The 22,103-nt window shown below is 42.9% G+C and overlaps 1 long non-coding RNA gene across 5 annotated transcripts in view; it reads right to left on the bottom strand.

Annotated features, from left to right (window-relative positions):
• The window catches only part of LOC123352769, a 73,248-nt gene that overhangs the window by 16,346 nt on the left and 34,799 nt on the right, over positions 1-22,103 (bottom strand). For 2 of the 5 annotated variants that reach the window (XR_006574285.1, XR_006574287.1), the window contains exon 4: positions 11,813-11,931. The exons of 2 other annotated variants lie outside the window; for them this stretch is intronic. This is a non-coding gene — a long non-coding RNA (uncharacterized LOC123352769). Of the gene's footprint in view, positions 1-11,661; positions 11,677-11,812; positions 11,932-22,103 lie in introns of those variants that run through there. One more of the 5 variants, XR_006574288.1, reaches the window with a different exon arrangement.

Genomic DNA, 22,103 nt, shown 5'->3' with positions numbered 1-22,103 from the left:
GAACTGAAAACAAAATTTATGCTTACCAGGACTGCAGGCAGTGACTCATCAACATCAGTATGGTGAGAAAAGGAGAAAGGCATGGCCAGCCAGAGAGTGGTGAGGTCTGAATATAGCACATGGGGCACATCAGGGACAGGAGAGGCATAGGCAAAAATCTATTGTATTCCAGCAATCCCCAACAGGTAGATGGCGCTATTGTGGTCCCTAGCCAGACAATATAGATTAGAGCAGCCTCAACGCTGCTTTAATCTGTGCTAGACCCCGAGCTAAAATAAAACCAGTCTCTAAACCAGGAAACCATGCCAGGCTCTCTTGTGCCCCACCTCCCACCCTCAGAGTGTTGTCGTGATGAATTAGTGTTTCTGAAGTGCTTTGAAGATCTTGAATAGTTTATAGTGTTATCCATCTATTATACTGCCCCACCACCATATTGTATGGGCACATCAAATCCTTTAAAGATTGTGAAGTGGTAGGGCAGTGCTATTATCTCCCATTTTACAGATGATGAACTGAGGCACAGAAAGGTTAAGGTTCAACTCCTCAAAGGAAATTGGGAGCCTAAATGCTTTTGAGGATCTAGGCCCAAGTAACTTCCTCAAGGTTACATAGGAAGTCTGTGGCAGAAGAGGAAATTGAATTCAAGTATCCTAAGGGCTGGTCTACACTAGGGGGGGTATCGATCTAAGATATGCAACTTCAGCTACGTGAATAGCATAGCTGAAAGTCGAAGTATCTTAGATCGATTTACCTCGGGTCCTCACGGCGTGGGATCGACGTCCACGGCTCCCCGTGTCGACTCCGCTACCGCCGCTTGCTCCAGTGGAGTTCCAGAGTCGACGGGAGCACGTTCGGGGATCGATATATCATGTCTAGATGAGATGTGATATATCGATCCCCGAAAAATCTATCACTACCCGCCGATACAGTGGGTAGTCAGGACGTACCCTATGTCCTAGGTTAGTGCCCTAACTACAGGAGCATCCTTCCTCTTTGCTAGTGTAAGCAGAGTTAGGATGAGCTCTACCCTGAAATCTGGTGGTGAATTGTGGCAAATTGTGGCAAAGAACTTCAGGGGCTGATTTTGTTTGCATAGGCACACCCACCCCACCTAGCATGAGCCCACAGCAACACAAAATGGTCACTTTGGCTATTGTGGGATCCCCAGTTTCTTTGTTATTGGGGCAAGAAGAATAAAGTGTTGTTACCCTGATTATGTGAATCAAGGACAATGAAACTGTTTTATGACAAAGCGACTCACCATCAACTAAGTAGCACTTGCTAAACAAGGGACATGGGTTCCAAAACCCAGTGAATTGAGAGAGGCTTGGGACAGGTATTTATACCTGATAGTATGGGGCCCCCTTTGAGGGCTTGAAATACCCAATTGCTCCTCCTCTCTACTGTAGAATATCAGAGCTAATTTTAATTCTACTGAGGGGCATGAAGGTATGTTGCTAAGCAGCTAGCAGAGCAGTTTGCGAGATGACTGGTGTGGCTAGTGGGACAGCTGGTGGAGCGGAGCAATTTGTGGAGTGGCTGGTGGAGTGGCTTGCAGTGAAGGCTGCAGCAGAACCCCTATGGAGAGGTGGGGCAGTTGGCCTCGGACCACGTAAGGTGCCCCTTAACACTGCTGTCCTGCCCCTCCCCCCAAGGCTGGGAGGTAAAACTCTGCAGATAAACTTTTAAACTCTGGGGCTGCACTGACCAGGGACAGAGACTTTTGAGTTGTTGGACTTTTGGGTGATTTATGGGTTGCTGGACTCAAGAGACTTTTGGGATGTTGGACTTTTGGGACTTTGGGTGATTTTTTGGTTTGCTGGACTTAAGACCCTGAGGGGAAAAGGATACTGCTAAACGTACTTGGGATGGTGGGTCTTTTGCTCATGGTTTGTGTTATGAATCCTGTTTGTGGTGTTTCCCCAACATAATGCTGCATTGTTTCCCTCCTTTATTAAAAGGATTTTGCTACACTCAGACTCCGTGCTTGCGAAAGGGGAAATATTACCTCTTAGAGGCACCCAGGGGGTGGTATGTAATTTTCCCAGGTCACTGGGTGGGGGCTCAAGCTGATTTTGCATTGTGTTATTGAAACAGAACCCCTAGATATTGAACCCGGCCCTTGTTGCTGCCAACTCAGACAGGCAGAAGGGTTACACTAGCTACTATATTTTTCCCCAAAAGACACAATTCCAAAATTCTCATTGTTGTGCTGGAAGGTATTGGCAGCTGTCAGCAAGCATGTCTTTGATCTAAGAGCAATCATGAACCATTCTGAAGTGATGGGCAGAGTACCACTCTTCTTTCAGGCTAACTGAGGAAGCAATGAAATGACCCTTTCTTTAGTTATAGTTGAAATAGTAGAAGCCACTGCCCAAGTCCTGGAGAAAGTGAGAGAAGCACAGGTAGCCTGGCTCTGGAAGGTGAGAAAGCATCATTTAGCCAGAGTGCTGTCTGGAAAAACAGGGTTGGAAATTTTGAACAAGAAAACTGCCTCCTGTTGTTTGCTCCTACTGTGTTCAGGGAAACAGGACTTTGTGTACATACTTAGGCCTTGTCTACACTAAAGGGAAAAGTCAATCTAAGCGATGCAATTTGAGTTACGTGAATAGTGTAACTCAAATTGACGTAGTTTAGAACTACTTACCAAGGTGTCCACACTACGTGACGTCAATGAGAGATGCTCTCTCATTGACTTCCCTTGCTCATCTCGATCAGGTGGACTACAGGAGTCAACGGGAGAGCAATCGGTGGTCAATTTAGCGGGTCTCCACTAGACCCACTAAATCGACTGCCAATGCATCAATCGCTGCAGCGTCGATCATCTGGTAAGTGTAGACAAGCCTTTTATAAATAAACAGTATCATGCCAAAGAAATACCTGACTCTCATAAGCAATTTCTCCTCCAAAAGGAAACAACTCAGCAAGACCTCAAATATTGGCTAACCTCTCAGGCCAAAGGACAACCGAATATCTGAGAATCTCTAATCTATTAGCTCCAATAGGTGTTGTAAGGTTCAAACCCTCCCTCTTAGAGAACAAGAATAGTCTTTCCTGAATTCTGACTGGCACCATAACCCTGATTGTGCAGAGGAATTTGACACCATAGAGTCCTATGAAGGATCTGCATGGATGTGTCTTATTCAGGAATGTCACCTATGTATTTAGAAGGAGTTGTCATGCGTCTTGATATGCCCTTATGACTTTCTGGGTGCTGAGAATTAGCCTTCAGACTTCAAATTTCATATTTCGATACTAACCACCTGCCAAACTTCTAGGAATTATTAGTAACATCTCAAATATAGTCATACTACTTTTGCCAAACATAATAAAATGATCAGAAAAATAAACCATTCCAATGTGCACTAAGAACAGACACCTGTATGACATTTTCACTGTGGTGTTTTTCAGGGATTTTAAGCTACTGAGCATGGTTGTAGAAAAACATGACATTTCCCAGGAAATGAAGAAGATCCTCTATTATTAAAAGCATTACCATTAATTTAAGTCAGCACAACTTTGTGTTTCAGGTGTGTGTAATTATACACTACATCAGTTGGGCTTGATAGAAATGAAGAGCATGGTGTTGTATTTTATAGTGGTTGGAGTATAGGACTGAGAATTAGGACTCTTGGGTTCAATTCCCATCTCTGCAAGAGATTTGTTGTTGACATTTGGGGAGTTTCTTAGTTCTCTTAGCTTCAGCTTACTCATTTGTAATACTAGATCACAGGGGTAATGTGAAACTTAATTCATGCTTTCATAGCTTCATATAAAAATATCCTACAGAAGTGCTAAGCACTTCTACTATTCAAGAGGGAAAAGACAAAGAAAGCAAAAAATCATTTAAAATATCTCTGGGGTAACTGAGGAGCATTTTTATAAAAAAAACATGTACATCTAGCATCAATTAAGCTAGATGCTTGCTTGTGATAGTTTATCGGTTGCTCATTATGTTGCTTACAAAACCCATTTACTGTTTTCCCATTTAAACAAAAATGCTGTCTCAGAACCATCATCAGGGAAATAGGTAACAAAATTATGCGAAGCGGCACATTGCTACAATTGTTTTAGACTTTATTTCTGGAAAATTTATTAGGTCATATGCCCAGTGGGTGTAAAGCAGCATAGCTCTATTAACTCCATTGGAATAAATGGAACTATGTTGAATTTCACCAGCTGAGAATCTGGCCAATGGTGTTTGTTGATAGCACATTGCTCTGCTTTCTGTTCTGAAGGGGAATGAAAGCCTTGCAAGTTGGGGAAAGTACAATTTCTTTACCCAGAACACTTTTTGCAATAGCATCTGTTATTTATTTGGTGTCATTTAGTCTATTGCAAAAGCAAAACAATTGCTCTTCAGAAGTATTTGTATAATTCATCTCTGGCAGGGAAGGGCGTGAGCCCCATTGGAAACCATCCCAACCTGTCCTGGAGCTGGGTGGCAAAAGTTTTACAATGGGTTTCTGGTAGCCTTCCTTCAGCACTTCAGTGCTTTGACATTTTGCAAGGAGAGAATCGTTAAGGGATGAAGCAGGCCTCAGAGGACTATTTTGTTTCATGCGCACTACATATTAATCAGGACTGAGCAACAAGGCAAAGCAAGACACTATAAATATTCACTCCTAGTCGATATAATGAAATATACAATCCCAATGAACTGCAAAACCACAGGAGGACAGTCAGCAATGATTACATTCAACAGCAGATCTCTGATCCTGGGCCATGTTGCCACATACCTACAAACAGGCTTAAGAAAACAGAGGTTTCGGATGGCCCTGCTACAATTCACTGGACCGTCACAGCCAGGATTTGTTAACCTCCTAAGCATATTGAAAGCCCACCATTCTCTCCATCAAGGAGAGATGGAGGGGTGAGATTCACAAAGGTATTTAGGCACTTAACTCTATTTATTTCAATGGGCGTTAGGTACCTAAATACTAGATAGATAAGTGGGAATATTCTAGGAGATAGCTAGTATATAAGAAAGACTACTTGGCAGGCTTTTGGTAGTATTGTAAAGTCAGTTCCGCCACCTAAAGCTCTGGGATGAAGACAACTTCACTCCTCTTACACAATGGAATTTTCCATTGCAAGGGTGAAAGTGGTTTGTGCAGAAGATAGCTTTCCAAGGTTCAAGGCTGGACCAGAGCTAAGACCTCTCCCGAATGCCATCCCTTTCTGTACTACATGCAAAGTGCACTTCTTTGCCCTGCTTTCACTAATGAAAACACAGGCTACAGAAAGAAAAAGTTAGAATGGGATATTTCAATGATTCTTGGAAGAGCCCAACTTTTTGTGTTGACTATTGTCTTTTTAATGTATGGCAGGCACTCAGAGTGATGAAACAGGCATCACTAAAACCAAAAGGAACAAACAAACACATAAACAATCAATAAATATCAGAGGAAACATGACAGCTTATTATTTAAGCACGTGCTGTTTCACTCTGATACAGTACAGAACAACTGCTGGTTATTTGCTATGTCTGAGTTTGATTTTCTTTCAGACTTTTCCACTGTAGTTTACATCAACTGATCCTCGCACAGTCTGGGAATCATTTCCAAGCCCATCTATGATGGTCACATGGTAGTGAACCCCAAGTTAAACTGAGACGAAACTGAGACAAGGCAGAAAGAAAGTTTGTTTTCTTGTCCTCATTCACAATATGATCAGATAATCTAGGGGATTTGCCAATTGGATTCCTTCCAGTGCCTTTGTTTTAAAGAATAGTTCTGGAAACTTGTGGAAAGGGTTCAAATGGAACTGCATCTCGGTCACTGATGTACAGAAGTATGGAAGTTACTACTGCTGGTCAAATTGTTCCTTGCATAAATATCGTGTGCACAAATACCAGTCAGTGCTATTTTTTGCTTATGAACTGATTAATTAACACCAGTTGAATAGTTTGGATTAACTGTTTTCACTCTATTGGTCATTTCCAGAGTATTCCCTGTTCCTTATTACTGTTCTGTGATTGGGCACTTGATACATATAAAATGTTGTTTCTGCTTCCTGGTGGGATGACTGAAACTTTTTAAACAATAAAATAACGAGCAGTTAATGATGGCTAGAGAGTCGCAAATACACTGTTCTCATGCAAACATGAGTATTCATATAATGGACAGCACTCCAAAAACATTAGTGCCAACAAATGCCTGTTCATACCAATGTCCACAAATGGCAGATAAACAAGGGAATGAACATGATCAAATCAAATTTTCAGTAACACCATTTGTGCAGTCTGACCAGCTGCAGACATGACAGTTATCTTTAGCTCTGTGGTTCCCTCCATTTTTGAGTAATCAATTTTATATGTTACAGTGACTATCTTCTTCCAGTTCTTTAACTACTTTGTTTAGATCTTCGATTTTCTATTGATGCAGACCTCTATCAACAACTCACAGTAAAGTCCTCTACTCCTACACCATTGCCCTTTTGTGAGGTTACAATGGCTCGTAACAACTGCACATATGAGATTGTTAGCACTCTTATGGGAAGATTTGGCAGGTTCTTCTATTTACTCTGACTCAGATAGGTGTCCTGTTTGAAATTCTCTTTCAGGAACACTATTTGTTATCTGAATAAATATACATTAGTAGAGCAGAGGTGAATAAATTGTTTCCGTTATGACTGTGTTTGCTAGCGCTAGTATACATGGATCTTTAATGTTTCATGGGTTTGATAATTTAGGCTTAGATCTGGCCTGGCTATTATGTGGGTATGAAGTGGGGGTAGGATAGGGGTAAAGCAGGGGTTCTCAAACTGGGGTCGGGAACCCTCAGGGGGTCATGAGATTATTACATGGGGGGTCGCGAGCTGTCAGCCTCTATCCCAAACCCTGCTTTGCCTCCAGCATTTATAATGGCATTAACTATATTAAAAAGTGTTTTTAATTTATGAGGGGGGGTCACACTCAGAGGCTTGCTATGTGAAAGGGGTCACCAGTAAAAAAGTTTGAGAGCCACTGAGTAAAGGATATTCCCCTGTATAAGGACCAGGCAGATTTGCAGTCCCGACTGCTCCCACTTTGTTCCTCTGGCAGTGCATGATTCCTCAATGAGGATGGAGAGAGGAATGGGACATACACTAGCTCACAGGCTGGCCAGCTGCGTAGAGGCTAGTAAGCTACATCCCATGAGGGGGGTTGGGGGGTGGCCAGGCCCTGTTGCCAATACATGCTGTGACGCTGCAGCAGGTATTCTGCCCCTTTCGAGCCGAAAGCCCCCATGTGCTCTCCCTGCTGTGCTGCGGCTGCACAGCTCCCTGCGCTGTGGGCTTTGCCTTCAATGCCCTTAGTTTGTTACTGTTTTGTTTTATAAATGCTTTGCCGTGATTGTGTGTGGGCAATTTAAGTGTTAAATAAAAGACATTTACTAAACAGACTATTCCCTAGATATATTTACTTTAAATAGATGGCTCAGTAATTTGACTGGCTGGAAACAGAGAGCAAAGCATTATCAACAGAGTTAATTTTCTACCATTCATAATTTCTTACGGACTAAACCAGGGGTCGGCGACCTGCGGCTCTTTGGCTGTCCACTTGTGGCAGCCGTTTTTTGAAAAAACAAATGTACTTTATTCACTTCTTTACACTCTAAAACCGTGGCCAACAACCTGTTGATCGTGATCGACTGGTCAATCCAGGAGCCTTTGCCAGTCAATCGTGATCTCTGGGACGCTAAAAGTCCAGCGGTGCAGCAGGGCTCAGGTAGGCTGCCTGCATGCCGTGGCCCTACACTGCTCCCAGAAGCGGCTGGCTGCTGGCGCATCTCTGCGTGCCCCTGGTGGGGCAGGGGCAGCTCCGCGCACTGCTTCCACCCCCAGCACCATCCTCATAGCTCCCAGTGGCCAGTTCCAAGCCAATGGGAGCTGTGGAGGCGGTGCTTGCAGGCATGGGCAGTTCACGGAGACCTGCTGTCCCTTCCCCCAAGGGCGCGCAGAGATATGCCAGCAGCCAGCCACTTCCAGGAGCAGCCTGGGGCCATGGCATGCAGGCAGCCTGCTGCCCTGCAGGCCGGGAGATGCCTGTGGTAAGATCCACCCAGCCAGAGCCTGCACTTCGCACCCCCTCCTGCACCACAACCTCTGCCCCAGGTCAGATCCCCCTCCTGCACCCAAACTTTCTCCCAGATCCTGCACCCCAATCCCCTACCCTAGCCCAGAGCCCCCTCCTGCACAAAACTCCCTCCCAGAGCACACACCCCTCACCCTGTCCTGCACCCCAACACACTGCACCAGCCCGGAGCTCCCTCCTGCACCCAAACTCCCTCCCACACGTGGCACCATGCTGCCCCTGGAAGTGGTTGGCTGCCGGTTGCACTCCCTCCTGCATCCCAACACTTTGTGTGTGATGCAGCTCTTGAAATATTTTGGTCAAAAACAAAAAAATGGCTCTTCTTCTTTGAAAGGTTGCCGACTCTTGGACTAAACCCTGCTTGATTGAGCAATTCAAGTAAAGCCAAGTCATAAACAGAGCAAGCAGGACCCATTTGGAAGGCACATACGTTTAGGGAGCACGCCCGTGCAAATTTAAACAGACAGCTTTGCCCCCGAGGCCACCCGCTGAGTTTTGCGGTCTCTTTCAGACAAACAATAAGTTATTTTTACTATTATGTGACATCTACTGCAGAAAGTCCATTTACCACAATTCCTACATAGATTAGATTGGACTGAAAAGGTCAAGTGCGCACTAACTCACCCACCCATCTGCCTGGGCACATCGTTGCTCCCTGTGACGAGTGTTCTGATCTTGAGGCGTCATCCCTGAGCCTGAGTCATTTGAGAGAATTGCCTACGAATCCCGAGGACCCTGCCAGTACACCAGCAAGGGTCTAGCCAGCTGACACCAAGGCAGCTACTCCAGTCTGCTCAACATTGCTCCCTTATTGGGATGCTCCCTGTTTCCTGGAAGCTCTGACAGACTACTCCAACCCTGCAGTCCATGCCTGTCTCTGCTCCGCCTCAAGCCACGGCCAGTTTCCCGGCTGTCCTGATGCCCTGTGCTGGCCGCTGAGGCACATCTTGCTGACACATAGCCTTTACAGTGTGAAGATGGTCAGAACAGTGACTCCATGGTCCAAAAGATACATGATTGGTATTTATTATTTGTACTGCACCCAAAGAGGATTAGGTGCCTCTCAGAACAAACAGACAAGTCTTTTTGCTCTGTGTTTGTACAGCACCTAGCAAATGGGGTCCGTGTCCATGACTGAAGCGCCGAGGTGCTAGATTGAAGGGAACTTTCCTTCTTCATAGCTTGTGCAGAAGGCTTCCCCCTACCATGATGCTGAGGACAGAGTCCAGGAACATAGGCTCCTCTGGGACAGCTGTTTCCCAATGGCTGTACAATCGGGTCATAGCACAACATCCTTGTGCAGATATCTGCTTAACTGAATTCAAAGTTCAGGTTTGGTTTAGCAAACTCAAGCACAGCTGGTCTGGGAGAGCCTGGATTTCCATCCCAGCTGTTTAGACAAAGCTACGTGCTGTGGTGCCTCGGAGACTGAATGACTGGACATCTAAGTGTGGAGTAAGTCACATGTCACTGGTAGGACAGCCACTCAGGAAGAAGGAAAGCTTTACGTCACAATTAAAGCAACACACATGCACAAATGGTATAAATCAGGAGTGACTTCATTGAAGCAAAAGGAGTTACACTGAAGTGAAACCAGAATCAGGCCCAGATCCAATTCTATTAAGACAGGGTAAACAGAAGGCTATAGGCCTGATTCTCCACTGCCTTGCACCTTGTGGGGGTTCAGTCACACATCTGCCAAGTGAGCACAGAGCAAGGCAAGCAAGTTGCAAGGCTGTGGAGAATCAGGCCCTATTTCTCAGTGCTAGCTGTCAAGCTTCAATTTAAATTAAATAGTTTTTCCCTCAAAAGTTTCTTAGAAAAAACAAATATTTCCTAAGCTTGATTAGTATTAGGTACATAAGTGACTTTCACCTGCAAAACATCGAGGGGCTGTCTCTTCTACATTGGATGCTACCGTAGTTCAGACACATTGATGGAAGGATGTGGGACTGAATTTGTAATTAGTGCTTGCCATCAGCTCTAACTCCATATTAATCTGTCAAGGGTTTTAGAACAATTACAGGCAACTATATATCATGTCCCACCAACAGCAGCACAAATACTCCCTCATGACACAGTGCGGAGGTTTATCAGATGTCAGTCATTAAGGGTACACACTTATATAATAGTACCCCTGCCTCCCAGTTTGTTCACATAGTTTCAAGTAGTTAATAAAAATGGTGTCTCTTTGATCAGTTATAAATGTGATGGTGACGCACAAATTTGAGGGGGAAAATGTAATTGTGTATTTTCATAGCCTCAACTCACATAGCTATGGCAAACTCTCTCCTTGTGTGATAGCCGGATAGCACCAGGATGGCCATCACTTCCTTCCACAAAGGACACACGGAAGAAACTAGATAACATGATCATACAATTGTCCTTTTTCATCAATCATATTATTCCCTTCTGCTAAAAGGTGAGCTCTACTCATGTTTCTTCTGGGCGACAAAAGTCTTCATCTGAAATCATAGTACACATAACTATGCAGAAAAACTGACAATGCTTTGTTACAATTTTTGGCACCACTATTCAACCTTCTGAGTGAGAAAATTGTGTTTTGAAAGGTGGGCATGATCCTGATTTTACAGATGGGGAAACTGAGGCACAGAGCAGCTCAGTGACTTGCCACTGTCACACACATAAGTGGCAGTGTTGGGAATAGAACCAACTACCTGTCTCATGCTCTGATTACTAGATTGGGCTTCTTGATGCAAACTCAAGGAAGTGCATTGCATAAAGAGATTAAGAATTACCGTATATACTCGTTCATTAGCCCATTTGTTTATAAGCCGACCCCCCAAGTAGGTTAGGTAAAAATAGCAAAAGCTGTATGACCCTTTCATAAGCCGACCCTATATTTCAGGGGTTGGCAAACTTTGGCTCCCGGCCCATCAGGGTAAGCCGCTAGCGGGCCTGGATGTTTTGTTTACCTGGAGCGTTCACAGGCATGGAGCCCCTCAGCTCCCAATGTCCGCAGTTTGCCGTTCCCAGCCAATGGGAGCTGCGGGAAGTGGCGCCACTTCCCATAACTCCCACTGGCTGGGAACAGCAAACCGTGGACACTGGGAGCTGAGGGGCTCCATGCCTGCAGACGTTCCAGGTAAGCAAAACGACAATGTATTAAATAGTCAATTCAATAATTCCATAGAGTTTAAAATAATCAAATTTTGGTGTAGACGCATTTATAAGCTGACCCATGCTCTTTGATGGATCACTTTCTTACCAAAAATATTCAGCTTATGAATGACTATCTACGGTAAGAGTGCTCAGACTTCAGTTAGTTCTTTTTCTGAGGCCATCTGGTTAGCAGCATGCATTTGAAAGAGAGACGGCTGCTATAAGTATAACTGTAAGGTTGAAGAATGCAGATTAAACTCTCCAAGAATTTAGCACTTCATGATATCAGCCTGGGGATACACTACCCATGCCCTGGTAAACAACTTAATGTTATCACCTGAAATATTCCCAGGTGCTTCGACCTGCTATATTGGATCCTTTGCATAATATGTTATGGTGCCTTCCAGGCCATCTGGGATACTAGCTGCCAAAAAGCCATAAGGAGTTCTGCTGCTAGTTTGGCTCACCATAACATGCTACAGAAATAAAAAAAGAACAAGATATTCAAAGAAAACGGTTGTCAAAATATTGAAGGAGAATGTCACTTAAACCTCCTAGTGGAAACAGAAGGTCTTTATTTATAAACCTTAACGGATTCAAATATACACTTACATCAGTAACCTGTTGCCTTTCCTTCCCAGTGAGGATGAAATTCTCCTTTCTCCAAGCTGCTCGGTGGTGCTTATCCACCATTAAGATCTCTGGAGCATATCATGCTTGGGTTCTGTGTGCTGAACAAAATAGAGTGATTCAGCAAAGCACTTAAAGTCCCATTGAAGTCCACGGGACATAAGCATGGGCTTAAAATTAAGCCCATGCTTTGCTAAATAGAGATGGATTACTCGTGTCCTTAAAGTTAAGCATACACTTAAGTGCTTTGATAAACTGTGGCCATGGTTTTATTCCATGTACATTTTTTATTCTCTCTAAATTACTTTCAATTATTGACAACCTAAAAGCAGCAGGCCAGGTTGTGAACATCTCACTCATACTGGTAAGAAGTTACTCACAGGTATAGACCCAGTGTGGCAAGACTATTTCTATAACTGCTTTCCACTGAGAGTAAGTGGTTCATATTCTGGCCCCAAATTTTGAAATCATGTTTATAGAATATTTTATGTTACAGACAATCTTTCAAAGAAAAGAGACGGGGGTTGTACCAATTTTTGCTTCTTTGTGATATTTAAAGGAGGCTTGGAAGGTTGTTTTTTTATTTTTTATTAAAAGTGTTTTATTTCTTTCTTGTTTCTTTAGGTTTACAAATTCAGGTCTTGTCTGCTCTGAATTTCATGAAGGGCTCTGTGAATAACTGGAGATCTAGTAGTATTTATGACATGAAAGAATCCGTGAAATAAACTTGATTGACAAGGGAAAAGATTTTTATTAAGACTATTTAATTTTTTTTAAGTTTGTTTTTCTTAACATATAACTCAAACATCTGAGTAACACTTGTGAAGGAAGATGTCTTGGTTAAAGATTCACCACCACTGCTCCTTTAATTAAGAGCTGGGAAAGCTGACCAACTGTTAATTGTTAATATTTTCACCACATTCATCTAGTAGCATCCATAAATGTGCTTCACTGAAGCTATGGAATCACCTGATTGCTAAATAGCATACATATTATCATAGCAGGAATTGTCAGATGGCAATGGGACACCATCTTAATCCTTTTCCTTAGCATGTGAGCAAGCTTGTAGTCTTGGAAGAAATACTGTCTCGGTTTTCTAGTGCATTTTTTTTTAAGAAGGGCTGTGGTAAACAGCAAGGGCTTGTCTACACATGAAATGTTATAGTGGCACAGCAGCAGCGTGACAGCTGTGTCACTGTAGTGCTTCATTTTAGACACAACCTATGCCAATGGGATGTGTTCTCCCATCAGCATAGGTAATCCACTTCCCCCAGAGGTGGTAGCTAGGTTGACAGAAGACTTCTTCCGTTGGCCTAGCACAGTGGTTCTCAGACTTTTGTACTGGTGACCCCTTTCACATATCAAGACTCTGAGTGCGATCCCGCCCCCCATAAGTGAAAAACACTTTTTAATATATTTAACACCATTATAAATGCTGGAGGCAAAGTGGGGTTTGGGGTGGAGGCTGACAGCTCACGACCCCCCATGTAATAACCTTGCAACCCCCTGAGGGGTCCCGACTCCCAGTTTGAGAACCCCTGGCCTAGCACTGTCTATACAGGGAATTATGTCAGTTTAACTATGTCTCTCAAGAGTGTGGATTTTTTACACCATTGAGAGACATAGCTGGATCAATCTAATTTTCTACTATAGACCAGTTCCAGGAGAGTTTGCTGTCTGCCTTGCTCTCTCAAACTAGAGTCAATTCTCGAGACAGAGTTGTTCCATGGAACCCCGGCATTAGTGTTCAGCTGAGATCCCTGAAAGACGTGATTACCTGCATGCTGTTTGTGACCACCTCTGTCCCAGAACTGGTGAGTAGATGTAAATAAAACAGCTTCCACTAAGATTATATTCAGATTCCACATCAATTTCTCCTTAAACTGGAAACTGACCTGCAACACCTCAAAATCTGCTACTGCTTAGCAGACGGGTGACAGTATTAAGGCCCTATCCCTGCAATAAGCTCCACAGTGTAACAACATGAAATTTCTAGGAGATGCTTTCACGCAGCATACTGTTTCTTGGGGGAACTGGTTGGAAGTGATGCTTCCTGGGGAACTATTTGAGTCTCTGAGAAGCCAGGAGGCTGAAGAAGCCATGTTGTGTAAACAGCCCCAATAAAGCTGGAGTTTGTTAATTAACCCTGTGTCAGAGTTAGATCTTATACAGCAGAAAATCAAGACACAGTGAAGCATGAAACATGGTAGCAGTGATAATTGAGTCCTAGACAGCAGAAGAGACCAATCAGAGCTGCACTGCAGAGAGCAGAGTACTTCTGTGAGTGCACAGTTTGCTTTACAAGACAAGGTAGATAACAGAAAATGGAGGGACTGAAGCCTCCAGAGACATTAAACCTGCAAGCTAAGAATTTAGCTCAGGCATGGAAGAGCTAGAAAAGGGAATTTAACCTCTCTGTAGATATTGCTCTGGCAGATAAAGAGGATGCTGTGAAAATAAAACTGGTTTTGTGACCTGATTGGAGAAAAGGGAGAGAGACAAGTGCGAATCTGTGCCTGGAAAATCCCCAAGCAGGTTAGAAGCAATAATGGGCTGTTCTGGTACTCACTGTAACCCCAGGAAGAATGTAAGTGGTGGAAAGATATAATTTCTTTACTTGGAATCAAGCAGCTGGGGAGGGTATAGATGAGTACAGCACTGATTTAAAAGTGCTAGCAGCCACCTGCAATTTTGGAAATAAAAAATGCATTGATAAGAGACCAGACCGTGTGTGGGATATGACATTTGCAAGTACAAGAGTGGTTGATGATGGAAGCTGATTTAACTTTGAGGAAAAGCTTGGAGATATGCAGGGCTGCAGAGATATCCAAAGAGAGGATTAGAACCCTGGAAGGGCAGTCAGCAGAAACTGTCCATGCACTACATGAGAGAAATCAAAACCAGATGCAACAACATCAGCAGATGACAATGGTACAAACACATGCAAGTACTGTGGGAAATAAAACATGTAAGATAGAAAGAGAGTGTGCAACTTATGGGAAAAGAATGCCACCTCTGTGACAAATATAGTCATTTTGCAGCCAAGTGATTGTCCAGCGAGAAGAAAAACAAATTCAAGGCACACACAGTAACTGAAGAGAGCAACAGTGAGTATGAAGACATTATGTAGGTGACTGAACAGATGGTAAACACAGTGCAAGAAGACCCTAGTAAGAACCAGAAATAGTAGTAGGCAGCCATGTTACTTGGGAAGAAAGTGATATGATTTCAATTAGATTGTGGTGCAAGTTGTAACGTTATCTTGATCAGTCTGATGAATCCAGACATACAGTTGGAAGAGACTAACTAGCTGTTAACAACGTAAAACTGTATCACTTTAAAGCCCATGGAGAAATGTAAAATTAAATTAAGAAATCCAAGGAACAAAAAGAAAGAGTGAACTTCGTTGTCACAGATGAGACAGCAGTACCACTTCTGGGCCGCAAAGCAGCCCAAGCCACAAACCGGATAAAATACAGTTCCAAAACATAATGAAAGTGGACAGTGGGGTGACTGAAGGCACCTTGGATTACTTGGGATCAGGAGATGACAGAGGGAGTGTAGAGATGTGTTTCAGGGGGATGGCTAGCTAGACACTGTTTATAAAATAGAGATTGACACTGGTGTGAAGCCAGTTAAATTGCCAAAAAGAAAAGTATCTGTTGTGTTACTACAGCCACCGAAAGACAAACCGCACAGCCTACATAACTGTGGAATCATACAGCCTGTAGAAAAGAGCACAGACTGGATAAGCAAGCTTGTGGTGGTAAGAAAGCCACCCAGAAAACTGAGATCACTAGATCCACTAAACAAAGCTTGAATTCGAACTGTTGAGGAAAATAACCAGATCTGTCTAAAGTGAGACATTTTACAGTATGTGGTGTTAAAAAATGGATTCTGGAATGTTGAACTGGATGAAGACTCCAGTTACTAGACAACCGTTGCAACTCCATTTGGGAGATACTGATGATTATGGATGTTATGGATGCCAATAGGGGGAATGGATCAGCATTCATGTTGCACTTCCTGTCAGTACCTGGCCCGGGGAAGCTAATGATCCAACCAGCAGACCAAATTCAGTGATGAATCCTGGTCATGTGCTACCTGAGGGACGTTGTGCATACACTAAGAAGATGGATGCCGATGGGAATCAGTCCAGCACCAGAGGTATTCCAGAGAAGATTGACCCAAACATCAAGGGCCGGATGAGAATCCAGACAAGGGCAGATGAGTTGCTGATAGTGGGAGAGGGTGAGGATTCAGAACAAACACAGAGAGCTCACAACTACAAATTATTATAATTTTTACAGCAATGCAGAGAAAAGATGATTAAATTGACCTTAGATAAGTTCAGGATGAGAACACCCAAGGTGCAATACATTGGAAATTGGTTGACCTCTGAAGGACTGAAAGACTCAGAGAAAGTGAGGGCAATTAGAGAAATGGCAAGACCCGGTGATGTTAAAGGAGTCCAAAGATTCCTGGGAATGACCAATTATTTAGCAAAGTTTTGCAATCATCTGTCTGGAAGCTGCAAGATCCTGAGACAGCTGATACATTGAGACACCTGATGGGAGTGGATGAACCACCAGGAGCAAGCATTCCAGAAAATAAGAAAGATGATTGGGAAGGTGTGATCAGGAGCCTGGGATGGACCACACTGAGAATGCCACACTCAGGGCAGACTGCAAGAAAGAGAGCAGATAATCCCCAAAACTGGTGGTTTATTCTATAGTTAGATTCACCAAGCCAGTAACAAAAGAGCTTCTGCAGTATCACACTGGTTAATCAGAAGCCAAACACAGTCCCCTTTAGGCATTCCAGCCTTTGTCTCCTATCCAGACAAATGGGTCTAATATAGTGAGGAGTTACTGAAAACCTAATTTAGCATATGTAAGTTTCTTACTAAGCCCAAAGAATCAGACACCCCCAGGTCAGTACGTATCTCAAATCTTACCCAAATATCAGGCTGCCAGCCAGCCCTGAGTAAACTAAGTAAAGATTTATTAATAAAGGAAAAGATGGGAGTTATAAATGGTTAATGGATCATTTAAACAAATGATTGGAAAATCCTTATATCAGATTTGTAGCAGTGATGGAATAGGCTGTTGGCTTGCAAAAGTTTCTCTGATTACTTCCAAAAGATTGGTAGGTTCTCAGTCCATAGTTCAAAGTATTCCTTTTAGTTGTAAATTCAGTCCAGAGAATCAGAGCAGGAAAGAGGCAAAATGGAGATTTCTCAGCGGTCTTTTATATCCTCTACTGGCCCAAGATGGAGTCCAGGATCACATGAGCATGGAGAATTACTGGTAAAAGATGGAGTATTAAGTCACATGTCCTCACATGTCTTGCTGAATCACAGGGGGTAGCCACTGGCTCCTGGCTATCTGAGGCATCCACAGGAAAAGTTAGCTGGGCAGGATGAGTTTCTTCTATGGCCCATTGTCAGAGAGGAGTGTCCTTCATGGGTCATCAGCACATAGCTGACTAGTCCTGATGTAAATCTGTCGGGTGGGGGGTGTCACCCATGAATACAACACGTGTTTAAGATACAGATACATAGCCAATATTCATAATTTTAGATACAAAGATGATACATGGATTTAACCAGGATAATCATACTTGGTAGCTTGTAACTTTTCCATTGACACCTTATATGATACACAATTACAATAAATCTTGTATAAAGTGTAACAGTGATTACAACAGTGATATAAATGGTAACCTTTCTTATATACAGCATCACAGAATGCTCCCATTTTGAAATATTACAATGCAGAGCTACCCCTGATGCTGCCATGTGATGCATTTGAGTCGGGTGTAGTGGCTACCATGCTGCAAGACGGACAATCTGTTGAGCTCACTAGCAGAGCATTGTCTGTGACAGAGAAGGGCTATGCTCCAATTGAAAAAAGAGTTGTTAGCAATACCCTTTGGAACAGAAACATTTCACTAATATAAACTTACGGTCGCATCGTGGACATACAGCCTGACCATAACCATTTCAAAAACATTAGGAGAACGCCATTACTTAGTGCACCAAAGTGCTTACGGCGGATGATGATGTGACTGCAGAGGTACAACGGACAGATCAAGTATTGCCCATTGTAACTGTGCCTTAGTGGGTCACAACTGAGGATGCCAAATTCAGGACAAACTGCTGAGGAATAGGGCAAACAACCCAAAACTGGTTGTTATTCTTTTATAAGATATACCAAACCAGCCACAAAAGTAAACTCCTGTTTCACCACAGTGGCTAACAAGAACATAAAGGCAGTTTCCTCAGGCATTCCAGTTCTTATATCACCCCCAAAAACACAGGATTCAGAGATGAGTGGTTCTTTACAACCAGTCTCATCAAATAATAGGCTCTGCTGATCCCAAAGGGCCAGCTACACAACCAGGTCAATATATAACTTAGATCTTACCCAAAAATCATGCTGATGCCAATTCTTTGGTATCTAAAATCTAAAGGTTTATAAAAAGAAAGAAAGGTGAGAGTTAAAATTGGTTAAAGGAGTCAATTACATTCAGTAATAGCAAAGGTCTTGGTTCAGGCTTGTAGCAGTGATGGAATAAACTGCTGGCTTAAGTCAAATCTCTGGAGTACATCCACAGCTTGGATGGGTTATTCAGTCCTTTGTTCAGAGCTTCAGTTTGTAGCAAAGTTCCTCCAGAGGTAAGAAGCAGGATTGAAGACAAAATTGAGATGTTTCCAGGGCCTTTTATAGCTTTTGCCATGTGGAGGGCATCCCATTGTTCTTACTGTGGAAAATTACATCAAGAAGATGGAGTTTGGAGTCACATGAGCAAATCACATATCCATGCATTTCGCCTAGTCACAGCAGGAAATTTCATTAAGTGTAGATGGGCATCTCCAATGGTCCACTGTCAGTTAAATGTTCTTCTGATGGGCCACTCAGTTTGCATAGTCCCTCCAATATGTGCTGGCTAATTACTTTGTGGGTGTTACGCCAGGAGCAAACATTTGAAATTCAGGTATAGAGCCAATTACTCATAACTTTAAATACAAAAATGAAACATGCATACAAATAGCATAGTCATAACCAGCAAATCATAACCTTTTCATAGACACCTCACTCAATAGCCTTTGTACAATATTTGCTGCAAATATATAACTGGTTGCAACAAAGATCTAGGTGGTCATATTTTAATCAGACAATGTCACACCCATGCAAAGACTTGGTGTTGGCAGACACCTTAAACCATGCATACCTACCAGAATCCAGCAAGGAGGGATCTGTAGAGGATAAGGGGAGGCAATAAATATGGTACAGTACTTATCTATTTCAGAAGAAAGGCTGAGAGAAATACAGAGCAAGACGGAATGCTAGAGGTATTGAAATGCATGATCCTACAAGGATGGCTAGCAACAAACACCAAGTACCTAAAGAGATAACACTGTTCTTTCAGATAGGAGACAAGTTGTGTGTACAGAATGGCATTATATTTCAGTGAGAAAGAGCAGTTATTTCAGCAGCTCTTAGGAAATAAATTATGCACAAAGTTCATTCATCACACTTGGGAACTGAAAGTTGCTTAAGGCGAGCCTGAGAGACTATATACTGTCCAGGAATGAATGAGCACTTATAGACTTCATGGAAGAGTGTGATGTATGCAGATCCTGGGAAGACTATCAACTGAACGAGACCCTGTGGCAACACAAAGTTCCAGATAGACCATGGGCATATATGGGAGTGGATCTGTTTACCTTTGGAGACAATGGATACATGATTATTGTAGACTATTTTTCCCATTTCTGGGAGATAGACTATTGACCAGACACAGGATCTAGGGAAGTCATATGAAAGATGAAAGCATACTACGCACAGTATGGGATACCAGATATCATGTCTTCTTCTAACAGACCACAGTTTGTTTCAGGAGAGTTCTGAAGATTCAGTAAGGACTTGAATTTTGATCACACAATATCTTCACTGGGGTAACCTCAAAGCAGAAGCAAAGTGGAATCAACAGTAAAAACTGCTAAGAAACTGTTGAAAAAAAAGGAAAACCTGCAAAGGCTGACCCATACCTAGCACTACTAGATCAGAGGAATACTCCCTTACAAGACCTAAATTCAAGTCCGGCCCAAAGATTGTCTTCATTCTCTGGCTTATCACTCTTGCTGACAGCAGAAGATTGTTTGAGTCTGGGTACTCAGGTGCTTCATTTGGTGAACTATGGAGAAACCAATAAAACAGAGAAGTGTTCTATTACAACAGATCTGCAAGAGATCTGTCAGATCTGAATCTGGGTGAAAAAGCGCATATACCGGTACAACCATTAACCATTAAGTTCTGGCACAAAGCTACAGTGGTGCAACCAGGAAACCAAAGATCATATCAAGTGCAAATAGTGCAGATAGTGAGGCATAGCTATAGGCATCTCTGGAAAATAGAAGAAACCTCTAAAGGACAGTATGGACAACACACAGCTAATGGCTCTACAGCAGGAGAATTCTGAGCCAAAGTTGTTAGAAATGGACAATGTCAGGGGAATGCCTGAGGAAAGACAAGAGGAAAGGGGTGTCTTGGTGGAAACTCCAGCAACACCAAGCCTAGAGACTGTGGTTGATCAGATTGAAGGAAGACAGCACCAGACAGGCACCAGTGAACCATACCATACTAGCTGAGGGTGGATTATTGAGAGACCTGCTCTGTGATGGACTTCCAAATTGTACAGGTCTATAGCTAGAGAAAATGATACGATTGTGATATTATTGACATGAACTATGATGATATAGATCATTGTTGCAACCAAGGTCCTATAGTTGCACCAACCTTGTACAAAGGAGGTGAAGTAAGGTGTCCATGGAGGTTTTAATTTGCTAGTTATGCTTATGCTGTCTGTATGTGTGTATCATTTTTTTATTTGAAGTTATGAATATAGGCTATGTACTTGTATCTCAATGTGTTTGATTCTATGTAGCATCAGTGAAGCATTTGGTCAGTTTCTTGAGAAAGGACTATTCTAAGTGCCCAATCAAGAAACACTTAACTGACAATGGACTTTAGGAGATGCCAATCCACATCTGAGCTTTACTGGGAACATTCGAACTAACATGTAAACAATGGCATCGGCCTGCAAAAAGCTGAATCATTCATGGACATGTGACTTGCCCAGGTGGCTACAAACTCCATCTTATTGCTGTGATTTTGCACAGAAGAACAAAGGGGTTTCAGCGCCACAAGAGAGAGAAAATAAAAGGCCCTGGAAGCCTCTCCGTTTTGTCTTCAGCTGGCTCAAGAGATGGCCTCTCCATTCCAAAGAGATGCCTGAAAGAAACTGGAACAAAGGACTGTAACTACAGGGGTGTGAGTGATTGCTGGACCCAGGGCATAAACCACAAAGTTGGTCAGAAAAGGATTGGGCCCAGAATAGGAAGGAGTCTAGTCTGTGAAAGAAGCTTATTGGAACATCTCTGAGGGTGAAATATTACCTGTAATCTGTTTCTTAATGTATTAGGACAAAAAAAACTTGCATGTTTTTGCTTTATTTTCTTTGGTGACTTATTTTGTTCTGTCTGTTATTACTTGGAGCCACTTAAATCCTTCTTTTTATACTTAATAAAATCACTTTTGCTTATTAATTAACCCAGAGCCAGTAATTAATACCTGGGGGAGCAAACAGCTGTGCATATCTCTCTATCAATGTTATAGAGGGCGGACAATTTCTGAGTTTACCCTGTATATGCTTTATACGGGGTAAAATGGATTCATTTGGGGTTTAGGCTCCCAGAAAGACTGAATACTGGGTGCTGGGAAAGTCCTTGTTAACTGTAAAGCCCCTGGGCTAAGTTAATCTTAGTTTCTGTGAACTTCAGGGGGCATGGCCCAACCTTTTGGTCTGTGCTGTAGCTGAATGGAGTGTCTAACTCAGCAAGAGGGGAGTGGAGGGAAGCTTTCTCTGGCAGGGGGGTTTGTTCTCAGTGGTATCCCAGCACATCTAGTGACAGTCTTGAGGGAGTTTCTGTGACCAAACCCATCACAACGATGATGAATGCAGTAACCACAAGAACAATCATTAGATGTTAGATTACAGGATCAGTTATTGCTGGAGTGTTTGATAGTTTTCTTTAAAAGAGAAGGGATGTAACAATATGAAAGTGCTAGCAGACACTTTCAGGCAGCATACTGTTCCTGGGGTGATTTGTAGGGAAGGGACACCTCTTGGAGAACTGGCTGAGAAGCCATGAGGCTGAAGAAGCCATGTTGTAAGCAGCAGCAATAAACCTGGAGTGTGTTAATTA

This window comes from Mauremys mutica, chromosome 1, assembly GCF_020497125.1.
Source record: "Mauremys mutica isolate MM-2020 ecotype Southern chromosome 1, ASM2049712v1, whole genome shotgun sequence".
NCBI classification, from domain to species: domain Eukaryota; kingdom Metazoa; phylum Chordata; order Testudines; family Geoemydidae; genus Mauremys; species Mauremys mutica.
Note: the sequence above shows the minus strand (reverse complement) of the source record. Positions and strands in the feature narration are given on the sequence as shown.